The sequence below is a fragment of the Lissotriton helveticus genome, chromosome 4_1 (assembly GCF_964261635.1).
Source record: "Lissotriton helveticus chromosome 4_1, aLisHel1.1, whole genome shotgun sequence".
NCBI classification, from domain to species: Eukaryota; Metazoa; Chordata; class Amphibia; order Caudata; family Salamandridae; genus Lissotriton; species Lissotriton helveticus.
Window position 1 is genome coordinate 1,881,951,884 of NC_136063.1, and position 12,727 is coordinate 1,881,964,610.

Consider the following 12,727-nt stretch of genomic DNA (forward strand, 5'->3'; position numbering starts at 1 on the left):
CATCAAGTGGGGGGCCGAGAAAAAATGGGGTCCCAAAACATGAAATCCCTATGCATTTTTTCTTTCTGTTTAACCCCTTCGCTGCTAGGCCTTTTCCCCTCCTGTGCTAAGCCTTTTTTTGGCGATTTGGGGTAGTGCGCGCTTAGGCCCCTGTAACTTTTTGACCACATAAGGTATCCACGCCAATTTTGCGTCCTTTTCTTCCAACATCATGTGGATTCTAAAGGTACCCAGGGTTTGTGGATTCCCTTGGAGGGGTCCCAGAAATTAACCAAAATATAGTGGCATTTTTGTTTTTTTCAGAAAAATAGGAAAAACGGGCTGCAAATGAAAGCCTCTGGGTTTTTCCCTGCAAATGGTATCAAAAAAGAGTTTATGGGGCTGAAATCTCCATTTTCTCAGCTTTTAGAGAATGCCAGTCTTTTGTCAGAGAACCAACATTTTCACACAGTTTTGGCATTTTTCTGGGACATAGCCTATTTTTGCTATTTTTAGAGCTTTTCACCACCTTCCAGTTAATGGTAGAAATGAGTATGAAAGCAATAAGGGATCCTGAAAAGCTATACATTTTCGAAAAGTAGACAAAATTGTGAATTCAAAAAGGGGTCATTCGTCTAAATCCATGAAGGTTTCTTTATATAAACTAACAGTTAAATATTGGAATAATTGAAAATTTGTTGAAAAAAACAGCATTTTGTCTCAACGTTTTCACCTATAACTTCTTGTAATTTTGACAGCTCTTGGAAAGCAATGTACCATTACATTCGTTAGACCTTCCTGGTTGTGGGTATATATAGGACTGGAGTTTCTCCAAGAACCCGACGAACCCAGATCCAAAAACTGAGCAGCAACTTGCAATGATTTTTTTTTATTTACTGGGTATAGAGCACTTATTCTTGGAAAATGTATATGTGGAAAAATCGGTATGAAAGACACCTATGTATTTCTGAATTGGGTACAAATTATAGAGTCTAGAAACAGTATATAATTGCACATTTTCAAAATTGGGAATACTCATACTAGCATGAGAATTATTGGTCATTTTTGAAAAAGATTTTTTTTTTACACAATGTCTTTCATTGGGAAGGGAGAAATGCATGAAAACGCAATTGGTAATAACAGTTGATTTACAAATCTGAATTACCCTGATAAAAACGGTACCTCACTTGTGTGGGTCGGCCTTGTGCCTGCGACAGGAAACGGCGCAAAATGCAACGTGGTCACACCTCAATTTTGCAGTTAAAAATTGACCCTTTTATGGCAAAGTGCCTACATGTAGTTTTTGCACCCTAGTTCTGCTGGCACCTAGGGAAACCTAGCAAACCTATACATTTTTGAAAAGTAGACACCCAGGGAAATTCAGGATGGGGTGACTCGGCTGCCTAGCACCAAGTTTTGTTACCCAGAATCCCTTGCAAAGCTAAGAATTTGACAAAAAAAACACATTTTCCTCACATTTCTGTGGTGGAAAGTTCTTGAATCTGCGTGGATCACCAAATTTCCACCCGCCCAGCGTTCCCCCAGGTCTCCCGAAAAAAATGGTACCTCACTTGCGTGGGTAGGCATAGTGGCTGCTACATGAAACAGCGCAAAACGCAACGTGGTCGCACCTCAATTTCCCAGTGAAATCTTGCCACTTTTGGACAAAGAGACTACCTTTTGTTTTTGAGCGCTAGCTCTGCCAGCACCTAGGGAAACCTAGCAAACCTATACATTTTTGAAACCTAGACACCCAGGGAAATTCAGGATGGAGTGACTCGACTGCCTACCACCAGGTTTTGTTACCCAGAATCCCTTGCAAAGCTAAGAATTTGACAAAAAAAACACATTTTCCTCACATTTCTGTGGTGGAAAGTTCTTGAATCTGCGTGGATCACCAAATTTCCACCCGCCCAGCGTTCCCCCAGGTCTCCCGAAAAAAATGGTACCTCACTTGCGTGGGTAGGCATAGTGGCTGCTACATGAAACAGCGCAAAACGCAACGTGGTCGCACCTCAATTTCCCAGTGAAATCTTGCCACTTTTGGACAAAGAGACTACCTTTTGTTTTTGAGCGCTAGCTCTGCCAGCACCTAGGGAAACCTAGCAAACCTATACATTTTTGAAACCTAGACACCCAGGGAAATTCAGGATGGAGTGACTCGACTGCCTACCACCAGGTTTTGTTACCCAGAATCCCTTGCAAAGCTAAGAATTTGACAAAAAAAACACATTTTCCTCACATTTCTGTGGTGGAAAGTTCTGGAATCTGCGTGGATCAACAAATTTCCACCCACCCAGCGTTTCCCCCAGGTCTCCTGAAAAAAATGGTACCTCACTTGCGTGGGTAGGCATGTTGGCTGCGACATGAAACAGCGCAAAACGCAACGTGGTCGCACCTCAATTTCCCAGTGAAATCTTGCCATTTTTGGACAAAGAGACTACCTTTTGTTTTTGAGCCCTAGCTCTGCCAGCACCTAGGAAAACCTAGCAAACCTATACATTTTTGAAAACTAGACACCCAGGGAAATTCAGGATGGGGTGACTCGACTGCCTACCACCAGGTTTTGTTACCCAGAATCCCTTGCAAAGCTAAGAATTTGACAAAAAAAACACATTTTCCTCACATTTCTGTGGTGGAAAGTTCTGGAATCTGCGTGGATCAACAAATTTCCACCCACCCAGCGTTCGCCCAGGTCTCCCGAAAAAATTGGTACCTCACTTGCGTGGGTAGGCATAGTGGCTGCGACATGAAACAGCGCAAAACGCAACGTGGACGCACCTCAATTTCCCAGTGAAATCTTGCCATTTGTGGACAAAGAGACTACCTTTTGTTTTTGAGCCCTAGCTCTGCCAGCACCTAAGGAAACCTAGCAAACCTATACATTTTTGAAAACGAGACACCCAGGGAAATTCAGGATGGGGTGACTTGACTGCCTACCACCAGGTTTTGTTACCCAGAATCCCTTGCAAATCTAAGAATTTGACAAACAAAATACATTTTCCTCACATTTCTGTGGTGGAAAGTTCTGGAATCTGCGTGGATCAACAAATTTCCACCCACCCAGCGTTCCCCCAGGTCTCCCGAAAAAAATGGTACCTCACATGCGTGGGTAGGCATAGTGGCTGCAACAGGAAAAGGTTCAAATCGTACGGTGGTGAATTTACAATACCCTATAGCAAAACTACCTTGATTGTTTCGGGGGGGACCTGAGTTTGTGGCCCGGGGCTCAGTGGCCATCTTTTGAAACTACCAAACCCAAACAGTTCTGAAAACTATACACCCGGGGGAGTCCAGGGAGGTATGGCATGCGTGGGTCCCCCAATGTTTTCCTAAACAGAAATCCCTTCAAACCTTAAATGTAGGTTAAAAAAACCACTTTTTCATACATTTTTGGGTGGGATCTCCCTGCCGGCACAAATGTCCTACCACCCAGCGTTCCCCTTGATCTCCCGAGTAAAATGATACCTCACTTGTGTGGGTGGGCCAAAGCCCTGTGACTAAGGTTGGGGTGCGTAATTTGTCAAACCTATATACTAGATTTTTTTTAAATTCATTTTTAGCCTGTTCTGCTTTGGGGCACCCACACAAGTGAGGTATCATTTTACTCTGGAGAACAAGGGGAACGCTGGGTGGTAGGACATTTTTGCCGGCACGGAGATCCCACGCAAAAAAGTTTGGAAAAGTGTTTTTTTTACCTAATTTTAAGGTTTGCAATGAATTCTGGGTAGGAATACATTGGGGACCCACGCATGCCATACCTCCCTGGACTCCCCCTGGTGTCTAGTTTTCAGAACTGATTGGGTTTGGTAGTTTCCAAAGATGGCCGCCGAGCCCCGGGCCAAAAGCTCAGGTGACCCCCCTCAAAAAATAAGATAGTTTTGCTAAAGGTAATTTTTAAGTCTCCACCGTACGAAGACATGACCATATACTACCATGATTTAACAATAATATCTAAATTTAGAAAGTTATTTATAGCTATAATATACACCATAACAGAGTTACTGAAAAGTCAAAGATTCAAGCACGGCTATCTATTCCTCAAAGACACACACATACAGGTTGGATTTGGCACGAGGGCGAGTGATGGTTCAGTACATAAAATTTTATTAACATGATATTTCAAAAAAATGAAATGCTCTGTCAATAAATAAATGCATAAAAACCGAACCAGTGACTCGCAACTCGTGAGCTGTAAAGCCACGACCAGGCACCAACCGTTTTACAGGCCATTCACGCACCTTTCATACCTGATACAAACCAGACCACTGACACCATCTGGAAGGAAAAGCAACACATTACAACAATCACAATAAGGGACAAGGTACACCCTACTGCAGAAAGAGAAAAAAAACAAATATTACTGCACAGCCATCTAATCCGCAAGCACACACACATACTGGTTGGATTTGGCACGAGGGTGAGTGATGATTCAGTACATACAATTGTATTCGCAAGTAATTTCACAAAAAATGAAATACACTGCGTATAATTGAAAGTATGATTAACTGAACCACTGACTCACAGCTCGTGAGCTGTAAAGCCACGTCAAGGCACCAACCTCTTTACAGGCCATTCATACACCTTTCGTACGTGTGACACATACAAAACATTCAAACCGCCAGCCGCGGACCCATCACATTTCAACACTCACACCAGCAAACATCGCCATTCAAGGGCCCATCACTTTCACACGCCCACATTTCTGACACTGCAACTACACAAAATGATGGACTGCGTGGAGTGTCACTCAACTAGCAGTGTGTGTAGTGACCAACAGAAAGTAACTACTCACACACCACCAGCCAAGCGCCACTCCACACACACCGCCAGCCAAGCACCACTCCGTGCACAGACAGCCGAGTACCACTCCACACACACCACCAGCCAAGCGCCACTTCACACACACCGCCAGCCAAGCACCACTCCGTGCACCGACAGCCAAGTACCACTCCACGAACACCACCAGCCAAGCACCACTCCACACACACCGCCAGTCAAGCACCACTCCGTGCACAGACAGCCAAGTACCATTCCACGAACACCACCAGCCAAGCGCCACTCCACACACACCGCCAGCCAAGCACCACTCCGTGCACAGACAGCAAAGTACCACTCCACGCACACCACCAGCCAAGCGCCACTCCACACACACCGCCAGCCAAGCACCACTCCACACACACCGCCAGCCAAGGCAGTAAGGACAAAAAAAGACCAACTGGCACCAAGGGAGGAGGACAGTAAAAAACAACCAAAATTATAACCACCATTGGAACAAAACTCAAAACTCAAATCCTAGGGCCTAGTGGGCAAAAAAACAGGAGGCAAAACGTCAAAAAAAACGGGCCGATTTGACCCAAGGGGGGGCAGAAATTCAAAAACATAATTACTTGCCACCAGGAAGCGACCCTTGCCCAAGGGGTCGCTTCCTAAAAACTAAATTAAAATTCCCTGGTGCTAGTGGGCATTTTCTGCCCCCCCCTGGGGGCAAAACGGCAAAAGAAATGGGCCAACTTTGCCCCCAGGGTGGACAGAAAAACAAAAACACAATCATGGCCACCTGGAAGCAACCCTTACCCAAGGGGTCGCTTCCCAAAACAAACACATTGCCCCAACAAAAATCCCTGGTGATAGTGGGAAATTTCTGCCCCCCCCCCCCCCGGGGGCAAAACGGCCAAAAAACGGGCCGATTTGCCTCCAGGGGGGCAGAACAACGAAAACATAATCACAGCCCGCCTGGAAGCGACCTTTGCCCAAGGGGTCGCTTCCTATAAACTAAATATAAATCCCTGGTGCTAGTGGGGGCATTTCCGCCGCACGATCGCGACGCTGTGCACGATCGTGAGGCAGAAATGCCCTGCAAAGAGACATCAGGGGAGAGGAAAATCTCTTTCCTCTACCCTGATGCCTCTTTGCGGCTCCAAACCGCCGCCGGACACAAGAAACCCACCTTTCTGCTCGGCGCTCAGGAAGCAAATGGCTTCCCAAGCGCTGGGAATCCCTGATGATGTCAGCGCACGCTGTGCGCGCTGACGTCATCAGGGATTCCCATGGGGAGGGGCGGGGGTGGCAGCGGAAACTCTTCCGCTGCCACCCCCAGCAAAACGAGCGCGATCGCAGACCCTCGGGGGGAGCGCCAGCGCTTCCCCCGAGGGTGGGGCTCATGACGAGCTGGGCTCGTCATCAGCGCACGACCGGTGTGCGCCATGACGAGCCCAGCTCGTCATCAGCCCCAAAGGGGTTAAGACAGGTTATGGGAAACCTGAACTGAATTTCATCAGGGGTCTCACCAGAGAGGCAAGCCTCTCTACACACCCTACTATGCATACCCATCATCTGAGAGACAGGTCTGAAAGGAGAGCACAGTCCCTCCTCACACTCTACTACTCACGCCTATCATTACCAAGGGAGGCCTCAGAAGCTAGGCAAGTCCTCCACACAAGAGGTCTGAAATGTGAGGGCACTCCCTCCCCACACCCTACTATGCACACCAATCATCTGAGAGAGACGTCTAAAAAGAGATGGCAGTCCATCCCCACACTACACACACCTGTCATGAGAGAGAAGATGAAAAGGAGAGGCCAGTCCCTCCCTATACTCGACTATGCACACACATTATTATAGAAAGAGTCTCAGCCGAAAAGCCAGTCCCACCACCCACCTACTGGCATATCTGTGATCTGACAAAGAGGTCTCATTAGAGAAGTCAGTACCTCCACACACCAGTAGCGGTCGGCAGTAGGTGTTTCTATAGGGTGGTGACGTGGGCAGGGGGAGGGGCAAGGTGGGGGGTAGTAATGTATGGATTACGGAGTTTTACAGGTAAGTAAACAGTTAAATAAATAAAACGAACTTCGTTGCGCGCACTACATCACCAAATGTGATGCAGTGTGCGCAACGAAATTCATTTTATTTATTTAAATGTTTACATACCTGTAAAACTCCATAATCCATCCATTACTACCCCCCACCCTGCCCCTCCCCCTGCCCACGTCACCGCCCTACAGAAACACCTACTGCCGACCGCTACTGCCACACACCCTACTATGGACAATCATCATCCAAGAGAAAGATCTCAGCAGAAAGGCCAGTCCCTTCATATATCCTACTATGCATACTTGTCATTTGAGAGAGAGGTTTCAAAGGAGAGGGCATCCTCTTCTCATACCCAACTATTGCACACATATTATCCAAGAAAGGGGAATCAGTACAAAGGTTAGTCTCTCCCACATACTACTATTTCCTTACAAGTATGCTGAAATCCCGTGAGAGTCTTGCAAGAGTAGAGTGCAAGCTTCAGAGAGTGAGGCATGTCAAATGTAGAAAACGGGCATAGGCTCCATTCTTATTAAATAGTTGATGAAATGAAATGCTGTGATCCAGAGATAGCTCAGTTTGTCCTTGGTGCTTTGGAGGAGAAGGAAGTCTGTTTCAGTTCTGCTCAGCAGAAGTGAATTTATGAGGAGGTGAAAGAGACAAGTTCAGGTATTTAATAATATAGTTTATAAACTTTGTTGTGATATGTCAGTTAATGTACTAATGTTGGTAGACTTATTCTACACCATGTTTACAGCGTGAAAAGATGTTTGGGAAGGTGTAGATCTCCTAATATAGCTTTTCAGAAATAGACATTAGGATGTAGAGAGATATCAGCAAGTATTGTAGGGTACGTTGAAAAAAAGAAGTGTTCCAACTGTATGTACTTGCAAGTAAAGGATGGAGCGTTTCTCAAACTATGAAAGAAAGATTGAGGAATATGTTAATACAAGCCCTAGTGTTTTTATGAACCTCACTGTACATAAACTTTAGCCCTATGAGGTGTTTGAGTGGTGATATTACTATTTGTAGTGTGAAACACTTTGGTGAGTGTTTGCAAAGATGTATGAAGATAAATGTGTTGATGTATAAATTGTTATGGAATCAGAGTTCATGACGTTATAATTTAGTTGCAATAATATGAAAATAGACTGTTTGAGGGTGTGGTATGTTTCAGGAGAAAGGAATAACTGGTGCACTAGATATAAATATGTGATTCTGGGTGGAAAATTTAGTAAAGGTTAGACAATATAGTGATTTATCTCTTTTATGAATTATTGATCAGTATGTCACTTTCATATTTTTTGTTATGTTGTCTTTGTTTATGGAGGAAAATGGAAACTTGTTCCTGAGAATTAATTATCTACTTAAATAAGCAGCAAAAAGAGCCTTTTTAACACAAGCAAGATTATTGTGCTGTTCAGCAATAAGACCCTCTTGAAGAACAGTGTTTTCAGGTTGGAAGGATACGAAAGTGACTGAACAGTTGTGCAGTTCAACAGCACGAGCTAACTCTGCACAAGTTAGGCTTTGTGACCTGAAATTTATACATATGTTGCTGTGCTGAAACTCTCTTGCAGCCTAGCCTGCTAATATATACCAGGAAACTGAAGACTCTTTGGCAGGCTAACATGGCTTAAAGACTAGAAAAGAAGTGCTATGTGAATTCCAAATCCTGTAGGAAAAGAAAGCAAAACGGGGATAGGCATTGGCACCTGCTTATGAGTATAACATATTTTATAAGGTATATAGTTGTTTGTTTTGCTTGTTTAATAGTTGTTCATATAGTTTGTTAATTTTTTGTATTGTTCTTAAAAATGTTTTGTTGGAGTAAAAAAATTTAAGGTTACTTCTGATTTCTTTGCTTAATATGTATTATAAATCTCAGTTTTATTATAATATTGCAGTTCCATCTTCAGGGACTGTAAATATGCTGCTGCGTGTGATGTATCTCTATGGTAGTATGCACATCTTTTATTCTACAGACACTTGGTCATGGAGAACCCAAATATTTTGTTATGCAGCTATGGTGAGTTGTCATGCAACAGCGAGGTGTCAGTAGAGAGATCAGACATTGTCCAAAATGTAGTATGGGGACCACTGATAGAAGAGGGAGGTATTGGCACCAAGAGCGGTGCATCTTCATACTCTAATACCCACTTTTATCAGCTGCTGTTCTCACAGTATTACGTATGACTGTCGCCATCGGTAGGGATCTGAAAGAGAGGCGAGTATGTCCCCACAATCAAAAATGTGCACCAGTTGTCCAAGAAACAGTTTTCAACAGAGAAGATACTACATTTTATACGCCAATATGGACATTCATCATTATAAAGAGAGGTATGCATGGAGATAATAGTCTCAAACGACAGTCTACTTAGCACATATGGCACTCTGGGCATATGTCTCAGCTGACAGGACAGTGTGTTTACTTACCATAGTCTCTACAATTGTTTTGGAAGGAAGACTTCTCAGGATAAATATACTGTCATTCCTACACCTTACTTGTACATCTGTGATCCTGCAGAGAGCTGTGACTAGAGAGGTAAGCTCATTATCACAGCCTAATTTCCACATACATCATTGCGGACTCAGGTCACAGGAGAGGGGACAGGCTGTACTGGGAAGACTTATCATGCAAGAGAGACATGTCAGTAAACAGGGCACTTCCTCCTCACAGTCTACTATGCATACCTAACAGCATGGAAAGTGGTATGAGCAGAGAGATACATTTTTCTGAAGCCCTACTACAGACACCTCTCACTCTGGTAAGATGTGTTAGCAGGCAGGTCACTCCCTTTCCAGACACTACTGAATATCCCTGTCGGTCTAGGAAGATATGTCAGTAGAGAGGATACTCCTTGCCAACAACGTACTGCACATCCATGTTGTTCTGGAGATAGGTATAGTGGAGAGGAGAATGCTTCCCTTCACACTACTATATATGTCTGTCATCCTGGGGAGAGCTGTGACTTGACAGTTGTTAGAACTGGGATTTCTGGTTGGCTAAGGCTTACACCAAAGTCAGGCAGAAACCACCATTCTAGTCAGGGCAAGGGGGTCACACGCCAAGATAACCCTTGCTCACTCCCTTGGTAGCTTGGCACGAGCAGAGAGGCTTATCCCGAAGGCAATGTGTAAAGCATTTGCGCACGCACACAACAGCAACAACATCCTAGGCACACCACAAAAGGAACTCCACACAAGGTTATATAACAATAACTTCTGTATTGTCAAAAACACATCAGATAGTAATCACACAATATACATTGTGCCAACTGGCACGGGCAATATTCCCTAGGGATTATTTACACCAGGACAGGGCCACATGGGCCACTGTCAGAATCAACACTTAGCAGAAATAGCACTTCTAGAACTTAGAATAAGTGTAGCACAAAAGAACAATTATAGGTCACAACCAGTAACTACTGGTAAAGGTAGGTACACACTACGCAATACTAATAACCATAGATATAGATCACGCATGGACACATAACCTCTGAAGTATAAACTATACTAGGCAAAGTAAACTCCTAAGCATTAGCACCTGTAGAAGTATAACACAAGCATAAAGGCAAAGCACATTACGCATAATCACATTTAGGCCTAACCAGTAACTACAGTAGGCAATCTCTCACTAGTCTAAACACATTAGACCCTCCCCCTAAGAATAAATCACATTCAGGGGCGTACCTCGCAGTGAAGTAAACTCTCACTGACATAAACCCACATAGGTAAAATAACCTCAAAATCATAATAACGCCACATTGCGCAAAAATCACATTAGGCAATTATCATTATAAACATAGTAAAATCACATTGCGCAAAAGTCACATTAGGGCCTTGCGCCCTACCCACCTACCAGCCACCTGGCCAACTGGCCATCCCACGAAGGAGCTCAAATGCCCTGTGTCCAGAATGTCAGGGCGCGCAGCCACGCAGCGCCAGTCAGGGGTGCGCCACCGGCGCCATCCTAAACGTTGCAGCTGCCCACTAATTGCTGGGCAGCTGAGAACAACAACAGGGCCTAAACGTTGCAGCTGGCACTAAGTGCTGCGCAGCTGTAGAAGGCCTGGCACCTCTGTGCCATCTCTGTCCCTCCCAGGGACTCTCTCTTTCACATTGCGCCTAAACAGTGCAGCTGCCCACTACTTGCTGGGCAGCTGTAAATCAACAAAACTGTGCCAGGGCCCTCACTGGCCCAGAACAAAGCTGCGCCAAGCTGGAGCCACACAGGCTCTGACACAAAACATGCACAGGATGGAGCCCCCTAGGCTCTAAGAATCACCTAAGGAGCAACACTTGCCCCCCCTGGAGCCATCTAGGCTCTGGAAGCACCTGTGCACCAGGTTGGAGCCCTCTGGCTCTGAACACACACTATGGCCCTGCAGCCCACTGGCTCCTTGAATGATTTTAAGGGTGCCCCGAACGTTGGGAACAACACAGGCCCTCCACTGGGGCAACCACGGGCCCCTCTGACCTCGGGACACCCATACTCCTTGTTGGAGCGGCCCACGGACACACGGGGCCGCTCTGATGCAGTGCCTCGCGCCGGCACCACAACAATCCCTCTGCTCCCCCGTGGAGCAAAAACAGAACTGCCCAGGAGCCTCTCGGGGTTGAAACACAAATGCCTCCAAGAGCCTCGTAGGCTCGACGAAGATGCGGCTATCGTTGGAGTCCCCCCTCTGGGGACTCGGACAGATAATGGCCCCTGGACATGGGAGTCCCGCTCGGGGGACTCAAGACACAACTGTGCCTCTCCTAGGCACTCTCAATCGGCCCAGAGCTCCCCCCAGCCCGTGATACTCACTGGGCTGCTTTCTAGGGGGAATCCGCTGCTCTGCTCCTCTTCGTGCTGGCTGCATAGGCGGCGGGCGGGGCTCTCATGAGAGCCTCGTAGAGAACCAGCGGCATCCATTCACCCGGTCCATCAGAGTGGAGCCGCAAGGCTCCAGATCAACTTCTCCTCCGGGGCTCCCTCTCAGCTCACGGGGGCCCCGGGCGGCCATTCCACGGCCAGCTGCTTCTCTCTCCGCCCGGCGGCGGCGGGCGGGACTTCCTGCCGGATTGCAGGCCCCACCCCCATCCCGGCAAAGGATGCCTGGCTTCCTGCCTCGGAGGGCCGCCAATGGCAGCGCGGCCCCGAGCAGGGAGGCGGGCACAGCATCTCCTCGCTAATCCCCGGGCCTGCTATGAATTCTTGGCACACAGCGCTCCTAAGCGCTATCAGAAAATAAAGCGCTCCCAGCGCTAGAGGACCAACAAGGTCCCCGTGAAAATAAAGCGCTCCCAGCGCTAGAGGACCAACAAGGTCCAAGTAGAAATAAAGCGCTCCCAGCGCTAGAGACACGCCAGTCCAGGAAAAAGGTCAGGCCCCCCAAAGGTTTCAGGGACATCCATTAGGCATCCAGGGGCTGGGCAGGGCCCAGGGAGGCAAGCCTTCCCCCGGGCCCAAGCAGCAGCATGCCCCTGGCAGGATTCAAGTCAGAAACAAGAACATTTTGTAAGGGGACACAGCCCCTTTTTATACAGCAAATCCCTTTGTCTCAGGGTGCAGGGTGGGGGAGAAACCAGTCGCAGCTGGTTTTGGAGTACTTTGTTTTCCCCAGCCACCCTTTCCATTCACCAGGCAGGCTAGGGTCATCAGTCACACTACAGGGGGCGGAGCCAGCATTGTGTGGGGAAAGCCCAGCCCTATTCAGGTCCCAGGTGCACCCTTCCCCTCACATTAGCATGCTAATCTCACCACTCACCACTGGGCAGACCCATCCAAACTCCTGGAGCCAAGCTCCAGCCAATCACATGCCAGCACACGCACTACACAGGCACACCCATGTCTAGAAGTGGCACTTCCACACTAGACACAATCATGCCGCATACATCATTACGCAGCATTCAATCTCACGAGTTGGCACATACCAACCTCGAC